Raw genomic sequence first — 9,640 nt, forward strand, 5'->3', positions numbered from 1 at the left:
ATTTAACCTGTTGGCTATAGTTTACCACATGCTGTCTGAGGCTATTCCTGCCTGTCTCCAAAATTCAGTGAAACTGTACCTTGTTGTCAGTGTGATGCTGTCAGTTTCTGTCCTTTGGAGCTGAGGACAGGTCAGCAATAAGACAGGCACACCATGTAATGATTGGCCAGAGTGATTGCTACACCTTATGTGTATGTGGATACCTCCAAGCCCTGGGGTGTATGTGTATGCATGTGTGCACATGTATGTATGATGCTCTGTATGCCTACGTACTGCATAAGGCCCCAAAGCCTTTTGTCCAAGAAATCTGCTCAAAAAATAGTCATGAAATATTCCCATCCTCATTTGGTTGTACAAAAACAACACAAAGGTGACATTTTGACACATAACATGTGTAATGACCAAATGAGATATTACTGATGAATACCTAAAAAACAAAAAACAAAATGTCCTTATCCATTTCAGCTTCTCCAGAAGATCCTGTGGACACATGCACACAAAGAGAATGCCTCTTTTGCTTTGTTTCCTCCATGTTCTGGCTTGTGTCTAGATGTCCCCCCAAAGCCTCAAGCAGTCGTAGGGCTTTTTCAGAGGTGGCTGGATCTAGAGTGTATGGTGCTGGGGTCGAGGGTGTGTGATTAGTAAATCAGCTCACTGATTGGTTTGGCATAGTTCTGGCTAGGATTAAGGGTGTGAGTGCTACACCTGCCCTAGGGCAGGTAGCCTGCATACAATATAAGGGAGAGAAAGAATCTTGTCTCCCTCTCTTGTTGCTTTTGCTGTCTTCCACCACCATGAAGGGTTGCCCCTCTGCCATGTGCCACCCTGCCTTGGAGCCAGCCTATTATGGACTAAAACGTCTACAAACTGTGAGCTAAATAAACCTTTTCTCCTTTAACTTTGGGCATCAGGTATTTTGTCTCAGCAATGAGAGAGGAACAGCTAACACACTGCATGACACGGTGGAGGCGATCTCCTTCCTTGTGACCTGAACATACGGTGGTGCCTTTTGCTACAGACCGAAGTGCCAGCGGCTCTGTATACTGAAGGAGGCAATCTGAAGAGGTGGAGCCTTCTCGACATCACCAGGCCATGCAGGCAGAGTCTCCTGAGTGGAATCAGCATCCTTATAGAAGAGGCCCCAGGGAGCTCCCTGCCCTTGCCACCTTGTGAGAACAGAGCAAGAAGACACTCCATGGTGCAGGAACCTTTACCAACACAGGGCCTGACAGCACCTTGGCCTTGGACCTCCAGCCCCACAGCTGTAAGAAACACACATCTGTGGCCCATGAGCCACTTAGGCTACAGCAGGCAGTTAGAGCAGCCTGAGGCAAGGCACTTGCGTTCCCTCATTCTGTGTCTTCCAGTACAGGCTCAGCCCATGAATACACGGCCTCAGCTCTCCGTGGGTCCATACATTCCTGTCTGGGAGGAGCTCAGTCCTACCAGCTCTGGGGAGCTTACCTAACTATGAACTCTTAAAACTTCACAACTCCTTTATTTCTCTCTCCTCCTCTCCTCCTTCTTCTTTTTGTTCTTCTTGATCCTCCCTTCTCTTCTTCCTCCTTTCTCCTCTTCTTCCCTCTCCTTCTTATTTTTGTCCTTCTCCTCCTCCCACCGAATACATCAGAAAAGCCACCCTACTGGGAGGCAGGAAGTTTTGATCTAAGGTGTGTTCATTCAGAGAGCCAAGACAGCCTCTCCCTTCTAAGGAAAACACACCTGTCTTAGTTTACACTTGAGCGATCCAACGGCATTTAGCATCTTATCCCTGCTTCCGGCAGCTGGTGTAAGGCTTTCTAGGACAGGCAGCAGGGTGGCAGGACCCTACTTTTTCCTTCTGTCCTGCCAGCTGGTGGCTCCCCGCAGTCAGCAGCTGCTGTGTGTAGTTCATTCTTAAAAAACACACCTGTTCAGTCAATTCTTCCTACTAATGTCTCTGTTACAATAGAGTGGGGTTTGGGGTTTCTGTTTTCCTGATCCCACTCTGACTGATAACTAAGTGATAAGATCCCCATGGGCCAGGAATGAATTAAACAATAACAACATAAGGGCAGAAAAGCTCGGGGCGGCTCACACATAAATATGTGTTCCAGGTTATTTATTCTCACTCAATGGGAATTGCTAGTCTAAGCCCAATTGTGACTTTTCTCAAGCCCCAGTGATTTGTCACCTCCATCTAGACCCTGCTTTCTAACAGCAAGTCAGTTATAAGATCTTACAATCCAAACACCTTCCAAAACCCCTGCCTGAGTGCAGGAGGCTCTTGGGGACATTCAGCTAGAAACCAAACCAAGCACCCTGTTGTAGGTAGCCACAGCCCTGGTGAGGGCAGAGGAGCTGGGTGTCCTTCCTCACATCTCCAAGCCCAGTGCTGGACTCAGTGACAGCCTGCCTTGTCAAGTCATGTGTTGGCACCAGGCCGAAAATCAAGGTCAGTATCACATGGCCCGTTGACGTCTAAAACTCAGAGAGCTCAAGTGACCTAACCTCAGTGGAAGTATTTCAGGGCCCTTCTGTGGGATCCAGGTGTCACCCCTCTTGTTACTACAAATCCTGCCCGCTGTCACCCCTGCTGCTCACTCTGCTCCTGAATGAAGCCCCAGTGTGGCCCCAGTGACGTACATGGTCCCCCTGTCCCGGCTGTGAGTGTACGTGACTCACAAATAGCCGTGTCTCATCTGTCAAGCATCGGTGTCAGATATGTGGCCATCCCTAGAATCCCAGGGTAGGAATCAGCCCCTCATCGGTGGAGTGAATAGGAGGTGATTTTAAAAAACCCTCCGGTTTCCTCTGGAGTAGCCCAGGTGTGCCACCCTTTCTCCATGCCTAGCCTGAGTGGCCACGGGCCTAAACCGAAAAGCACTTAGGCCTGGGGCTGAGACTTTCCAGTGGCTGGAAAGGTTGCTATGGTTATTTCTGGAATGGGGAGAGGGATAAGCAGGGGCCAGCAGTTTCCATGAATTTGGAGCTGACTCTAGGGCCCCTGCTCAGAAGCGATGGTTCCTCCTGCCCTGGGAACAGAACACTTCTTTCTAGACATCCATCCTCCCATTTCATAGTCGTGTGCATGGTGGGTCCTGTTTCCTTGCATTTGATGGCTGAGCAGAAATTTATCCCTGCTGCCCCGGGTGTCTAAAGCCATCAAAGGACCTCAGCCAGTCCCACTGACACCCACCTGGCTGCCACCTGCTCAGCGTGCCCTGAGAAATAGCTTTGAAGTGACCAGCAGGGGGCAGCAGCCACATCCAGAAGTCTTTCTACACACACGCAGCCAAAATTGAAATTTTGGAAATATCTTAAGATATCTGGCTACTGCTTTATTGACCTTAGGTAGACACTCAGATCAATGAACTTGTGGGACCAATTGCTCCCAGTCTGTCCCCTTCTTGTATTTAGATTTGTTTTATATATCCAGTGACTACATACTTGAGGAATGTTCCAACTCTTATCATTCAGCTTACACACATTTTTTGGTCCTCAGGCCCTCCTAACAGTTTCTTACTTCCTGTAGCCTGACTTAGTATCTACATCTCCTTGTACCCATAGGGAAATCACTTGCTGATGTGGATTTGAGATAGCGTTTTGTTCTGTGCTCATGTGGCTTTGCCTGGAGACACAAAGGTTATAGAATCTCTACCGGCTTTCTCAGCCTCATCGGCTGGTTCCTAATTGGCTAGGATTGAATTATGCTAATGTCCCTAGGAGACCTAAGTTGCGGGGGGTAAGTGCACATGGGTATTTCAAATTGGAACTCCCCATTCCCCAGTGCTGGAGATTGAATCCAGGGCCTTTGCACTGAGCTACATTCCCAGCCTTTTTTTTTTTTTAACTTTGAGACAGGTTCTGGCTAAGTTATAAATTTCCCAGACTGGCCTCAAGTTTATGATCCTCTTGCCTTGGTCTCGTAGAGTCCTGGGATCACACGTGTGTGCCACCCTGGCCAGCTTTGTCTCTTGGCTTCTTTGTGGCTCCATCTACTTTGTCTGCTTGTTTAATGACTTGGTTCAGATGCTGGACTACTGTGTATCTCTCAAAGCACAGATACGAATGCACAGTGGAGATGAATTTTAGGATCGTTTTGGGGAATAAACTGCCTGGTATTATTACCAGGTGATATCTCATTTAAAATATATTGATTCGATAGCTGCGATGACTGTATTGCTGTTGTCTGATGGTGTATTGAAATGAATAGTTCATGCTCACAATTTTTCATGTTCTGATCGACTTTGCATGCTTGTGTCTGGTGGTCTGAGCAACTGATCTGAAGGTAACAATATACAATCGAACTACAGTGGTGAACTCCTACCATCTTGTCCAGTGAAACTCTGTATTACTGCTAATGTTTTATTGAATAATTATTTTCTTATTCTCTTTAGTGGTTTGAGCAATCTTTCATTCTTACATCTGATAATGTGAGCAATGTAGTTGAGGATAGCGATATGCAATGTAACAACCAGTGTTGATTTGTATTAATCTGTCTTGAGGCCCTGTATCACTTTGAATGTTCTTGCTTCGATTTGTGTATGTTCATGATACTGGGATGCTGCTACTGTTCTATTTTTTTTGTTTGTTGGCTTCTCATGTACTACGCTCTTTAAAATTAAATATATATATATATATATATATATATTGATTCGAATTTGTGTATATGGAAAAATACACTCGGTGACCTCAGAGTCCTCTTACCCGACCTGCAGTGTTCACTAAGTGTCCGCTTTTGTGGCCAATGGCAAAGACTCGTCCAAGCACAGTCCTGTCACCCCCCTCCCACGTCCAGGAGCCCTGGGCATGACGAGGCAGCCGGAGAAGAGCGAGGGCCGGAATTTAGGGAAGAAGAGGGTCTTTTGGCCTCCTCCTCTAAACCACCAGTGGCCTTAGGTGTGCCCCCGAAACTTGCTGAAGCTCAGTTTCCCCTGAGAGTCTAGGTAACCTCACCAAGCTCTTCCAACCCAACTGTGCAGGGCATTCCCCGCTGCTCATCTACTTTGGAGAAGTTTGAAGCTATCCACGCAGCCGGGCCATGGTGCTCCAGAGAGGTAGCATTCTATGCGATGGCTGGTCATGCGGCTTTGTGAGCCCTGGGTCCTGGAGAAGCTCAGAAGCTTAGATCACCTCCACGTGATGTGGATCCACCTTTCCAGGACAGGCTTCCAGTAGCCAGTCTCAACAGGAGCCGAGTCAGAGCTGCCCTCATCTGTGGTGACAACTAGGGGCCTGGGGTCTGACTGGGAGTCAGAACCGCCTGCTCTCGGAGTACCAGAGACAGCCGGGCGGAAGGACGCATGCCGGATGCAGAACTTCATCCTGACCCAGAGCTGAGGGCCGGGTCCAGGATGACACTTAGGAAAGTGGCTGTTCCTGCCACCAGGGGGACTGCCCCACCCCAGGGACCCTGTGTGTGCTTTCCGTACTAGTCTATTTTCCGTACCTCTCCAAAACACCACAGGGTAGGCCTGTAAGAAAAAAGGCTTATTTAGCTCACAGTGCTGGTGATCGGGCAGGCTCTTCTTTCTGTTCTCTGTTGAGGTCCCTTGGCTGTGTCCCATGGTGAATGCATCATCAGGGCATGACATGGAAAAGGGAGCGATCACAAAGCCAGAGAGCCCCAAGGGGCTGGTCTTGTTGTCCTATTACAGCCTCTCTCATGGGAGCCAAGCGGGGTCCCACGGAGCTACATTAATCCCTTCTGAGGGCAGCACTCCCATGACCCAGTCACCATCCACTGGACCCACGTCTTCACAATGCCTGCACTTTAACGCTGCACTCTGAGGCCCAAGCCTCCCACACCTGAGCCCTTGCAGGACCACAGCACATTTCACCAGGTGTGGCCTGGGGCTGCCTGGGAGCTTCTCTTGAGAGCAGAGATTGTTCATCGGGGTCTTGGGGCAGAATCTAGGTCAAGGTCATGTTTTCTTTAATTCCCATCATTTTTAAAAGTTAGATTAGTTACCGACATGCAAGATCAGATTGCACAGCTTCTCTTACAATACCCAGAAGCCCATGAAGACCTTGTATAGGGGCTGGGGATTTAGCTTAGCGGCAAGAGCCTGCCTGGCAAGCACAAGGTTGTGAGCTCGATTCCTGGTACTGGAAAAAAAAAAAAAAAAGACCTTGTATACATCCCCTGCCGGCTGCAAATGCCAGGAGCTGGGAGTGCCGCAGTTTGCCACTACCCTCTTCTGAGGCTTTGCTCCCCTTGTTTCCAATGTGCAGGCCTCAGAGGGCCTGTGCTTCTTTGTTCTGACATGCTGTGTGCTCATGGCAGATTGAACTCTCCACAGTCATGATTTCCTTAGGGGCTGCCTCATCCGAGCCCCCAAGAACTGCTACCCATCTTCCAAAAGAATCATAGGGCTGAAGGACACATGCCAAATTGTGATAACAGACTTTAGTTTTTAAAAAATCTTAATGCAGCAAAAGCATCCTCGTCCTATATCAACACATAAAATATTGCATGCAAAATATTGGGATTCTATTTGGAACGAGCTGGGAACAGTATCTGGCACATAGCAAGTACTCTATGCACACGAAAGCAGATTTCATAATATGGTAACAAGCGCTTGGAAATGTGTGCTCAGTTCCTCTCCCCACCGCTCTCTCCTCTCTTTAAAACCCAGGCGGAGAGGAAGGAGGAAGGGAGCAGAGGTTCGCAGTTAGGGCAATTGAAAGCGAGGCCTAGTCTCTGAAGGGCAGGGAGGACTAAAGCTCCCGGGATCTCCCTGCCTTAAAAGGCACAGGCATCTGCGAGCGGGAAGTGACTGGTGATAAGTACCCGGCTGCATGTCTGGAATATCAAGGACACTGTGCCGCTGTGGATCACGCTGCGAATCACAAGTGCGCTGGGTCCCTCTCCAAGCTCCCTTCCTTCACTCCGGCCAACATGTGCCTGCCTCAAGCGGGGTCCAGCTCACACAGGGGCCATGAGGTGGCAGCAGCCATCCCTGGGCTCCAGCGGCCCATGGTCCCCTGACAGAGTGGACAAATATCGTGTCCATGTGCATTCAGAGTTGGGGGAGGATCAGGGCTTTCACTGGGTTTTCAAAGAACTCAGGGACCCAAAGGCTCACACACCGTGAGGACTGCAGTAACTCAGTAATGTCTCCAAGGAGAACAGAAGACTCACTGATCAGTATGTGACATAAGGGCTAGTATGAGGTGGGACCCAATTTGTTTTTGAGGACAAATTCAGGACGCTTATGTGCTGCTTTTCATTTATACTACATCAGAATTTTTAAATGATGTTTTATTTAAATATTCCATACTCTCCAGGGATGGTCATCCAGGTGAGATGCCCAGGACATTACAGTGCAGAGGGCCCTGACGCTGCAGGTGGCAGCTGGAAGAGGCTGGCACCGGCTCTCTGTGACCCTATCAGGACAGGAGGAGACCTTTTCCCAGGTAGCATCCCTCCCTCCTTACCTATCCCACATCTTTGAGGGCAGGGATTTTGAGACCATCTCTGACCCCAGGGACTGCCGGCAAGGACTGCCACACCGAGGCATCCCAAGGTGGGGGCCTGAACGACAGACAGGCCTCCCCTTGGAAGTGAGATGCCAGAAGTCTGACATTATGGTGTCGGCAGGGCCTCCCTTCCTCCAGGACCCGTAGGGGAGGCTTCCTGCTGACCTCTCCCAGCTTCCGAGGGTGGCCCGCAAGTCTTGGTGGCCCTCGGCTTTGGGCCACATCACTCCAGCTTCTGTTGTCATCTTGAGCCACTCTCCTCTGTCTGTGTCCAAATTCCCCTCTTCTTCTAAGGACATCAGTCATACCGGATCTGGGCCAACTGCACTCACATCTTAACGTGATCATCATGAAGACCCTATTTCCAAACAAAATCACATCTGCAGGTAGCAGGGATCAGGACTTGAATGTATCTTTTAAGAAGCACAATTCAACACATCAAACAGCTACTGCATTCACCTCAATAGGCCGTGACACTCCTGTGTGCTGTCATTACTCAAACCCACCCCTCCCCTGGGCTCTCGGGGGTGGTGGGAGAGCTTCTCGTCCTCTGATGGTAACTGAGCACCTTCCCTGGGGATGTATTTTGAAGGAAACATTTTTTCCTCCTCCATCTCAGTCCTACAGGAAACAAGTTCCTTATAGATTGAGATGCATGAATGGGAAGTGTGTGCGTGTGTGTGTGTGTGTGTGTGTGTGTGTGTAGTGGGTGGGTGTGGGGGGAGGAAGAGTGGGAGACAGGAGGACAGGAGAAGGATAGAGCCACTGTTATAAGCACAAAAGAGACAAGGACGGAATTACTGTGCTTTGGACACGCCATGCCTTTGAGTGCAGTCATGTAAGGCAGCTGTAGCAGAAGGATGTTAATTTTGCTACTTTAGCAGTGGCTTCAAGAAGAGTGGTGTTAAATGCTCCTCCACATGAACTGGACCAGGGGGGTAGTCCGGGAAGGTACGGAGCTCCTGCTCCATGGCTTTGCCCAGGCCCCAGGTTCTTGCTCTGCTACCTGAAAATGTGCGGTTCTCTCCCAGGTAAAGCTGCTCAATACCCGTCCTGTCTCAGACACTGGGAAGGGGACAAGAAAAGCACAGGGAACATCATCTCCTACCTGGAGATTGCATTAATCACCTCCACTTCTACTGGCCAGAGGATAGTCATGGCACTTTGCTAGTTGCAAGGGAGTATGGGAAATGTAGCATATGTAACTGTAACTATGACTATGACTGTGACTGTGACTTTGACTACGACCATAACACTATAATTCTCTACCTATCTATCATCTATCTATCTATCCATCTATCTATCTATATATCTACCTATCTACCTGAACTGGGGTAGGCCTTTGCTTTGAAATGCAACCCCAGCTCTTTTTTTATTTTGAGACAGGGCTCTTATTAAGTCATTAAGTTGCTCAGGCTGGGCTAGAGCTTGCAATCCCAGAGTACTGGGATTACAGGAGTGCACCACTGTTATAGCTGTATCTCAGTATCCCCCCAAATCCTCATGCAGTTATAGGTGCAGCTTTTTCAGAGGTGGCTGACCTAGTGTGTGTGACTCTGAGGTTGATTTATGGTGCAATGCTAACATCAAGGGCACTGGAAATAAGGGCATGACTACTACCCAACCTGAGTAGCCTGGATAAGATGGGAGGGAGAGAAACAGCTGTACTTGTCCTTTGTTGCTTTGCTACCTCCTGCCCACCATGAACTGTTTCTCCTCTGCGATGTCTGTCTGCCCTGCTACCCAGCCTTGGAGCCAGCCAATTATAGACTGGAACCTCTACAAACTGTGATCTAAAGAAACCTTTCCTTCTTTTACTTTGGCTGTTGGGTATTTTGATCTAGCGATGACAAAAGTAACTAAGACAACCCTCCTGTCCAACTTGTAGCCCATATATTTGGAGGCCATAGGCAGGAATCCTGCTAGATATAATAAGGCAGCGATAAATATTTGGGAACAATCAACAGTCTGCTGTAGAGGAATGTGATTTTAGGAAAATAGTGTCATTAATCACCCAAGGCCCTAAAAATGACAGAAGAAACCCAGAGGCATTGATACAATATCAAATATGAGAAGTATGTGAGGGGCTGGGGATTTAGCTCAGCGGCAAAAGCGCCTGCCTGGCAAGTGCAAGGTCGTGAGTTCGGTTCCCAGTACCAGAGAAAAACCAAAAAAA

This window comes from Chinchilla lanigera, unplaced genomic scaffold (genome assembly GCF_000276665.1).
Source record: "Chinchilla lanigera isolate Chin_1 unplaced genomic scaffold, ChiLan1.0 scaffold00006, whole genome shotgun sequence".
Taxonomy (NCBI): Eukaryota; Metazoa; Chordata; class Mammalia; order Rodentia; family Chinchillidae; genus Chinchilla; species Chinchilla lanigera.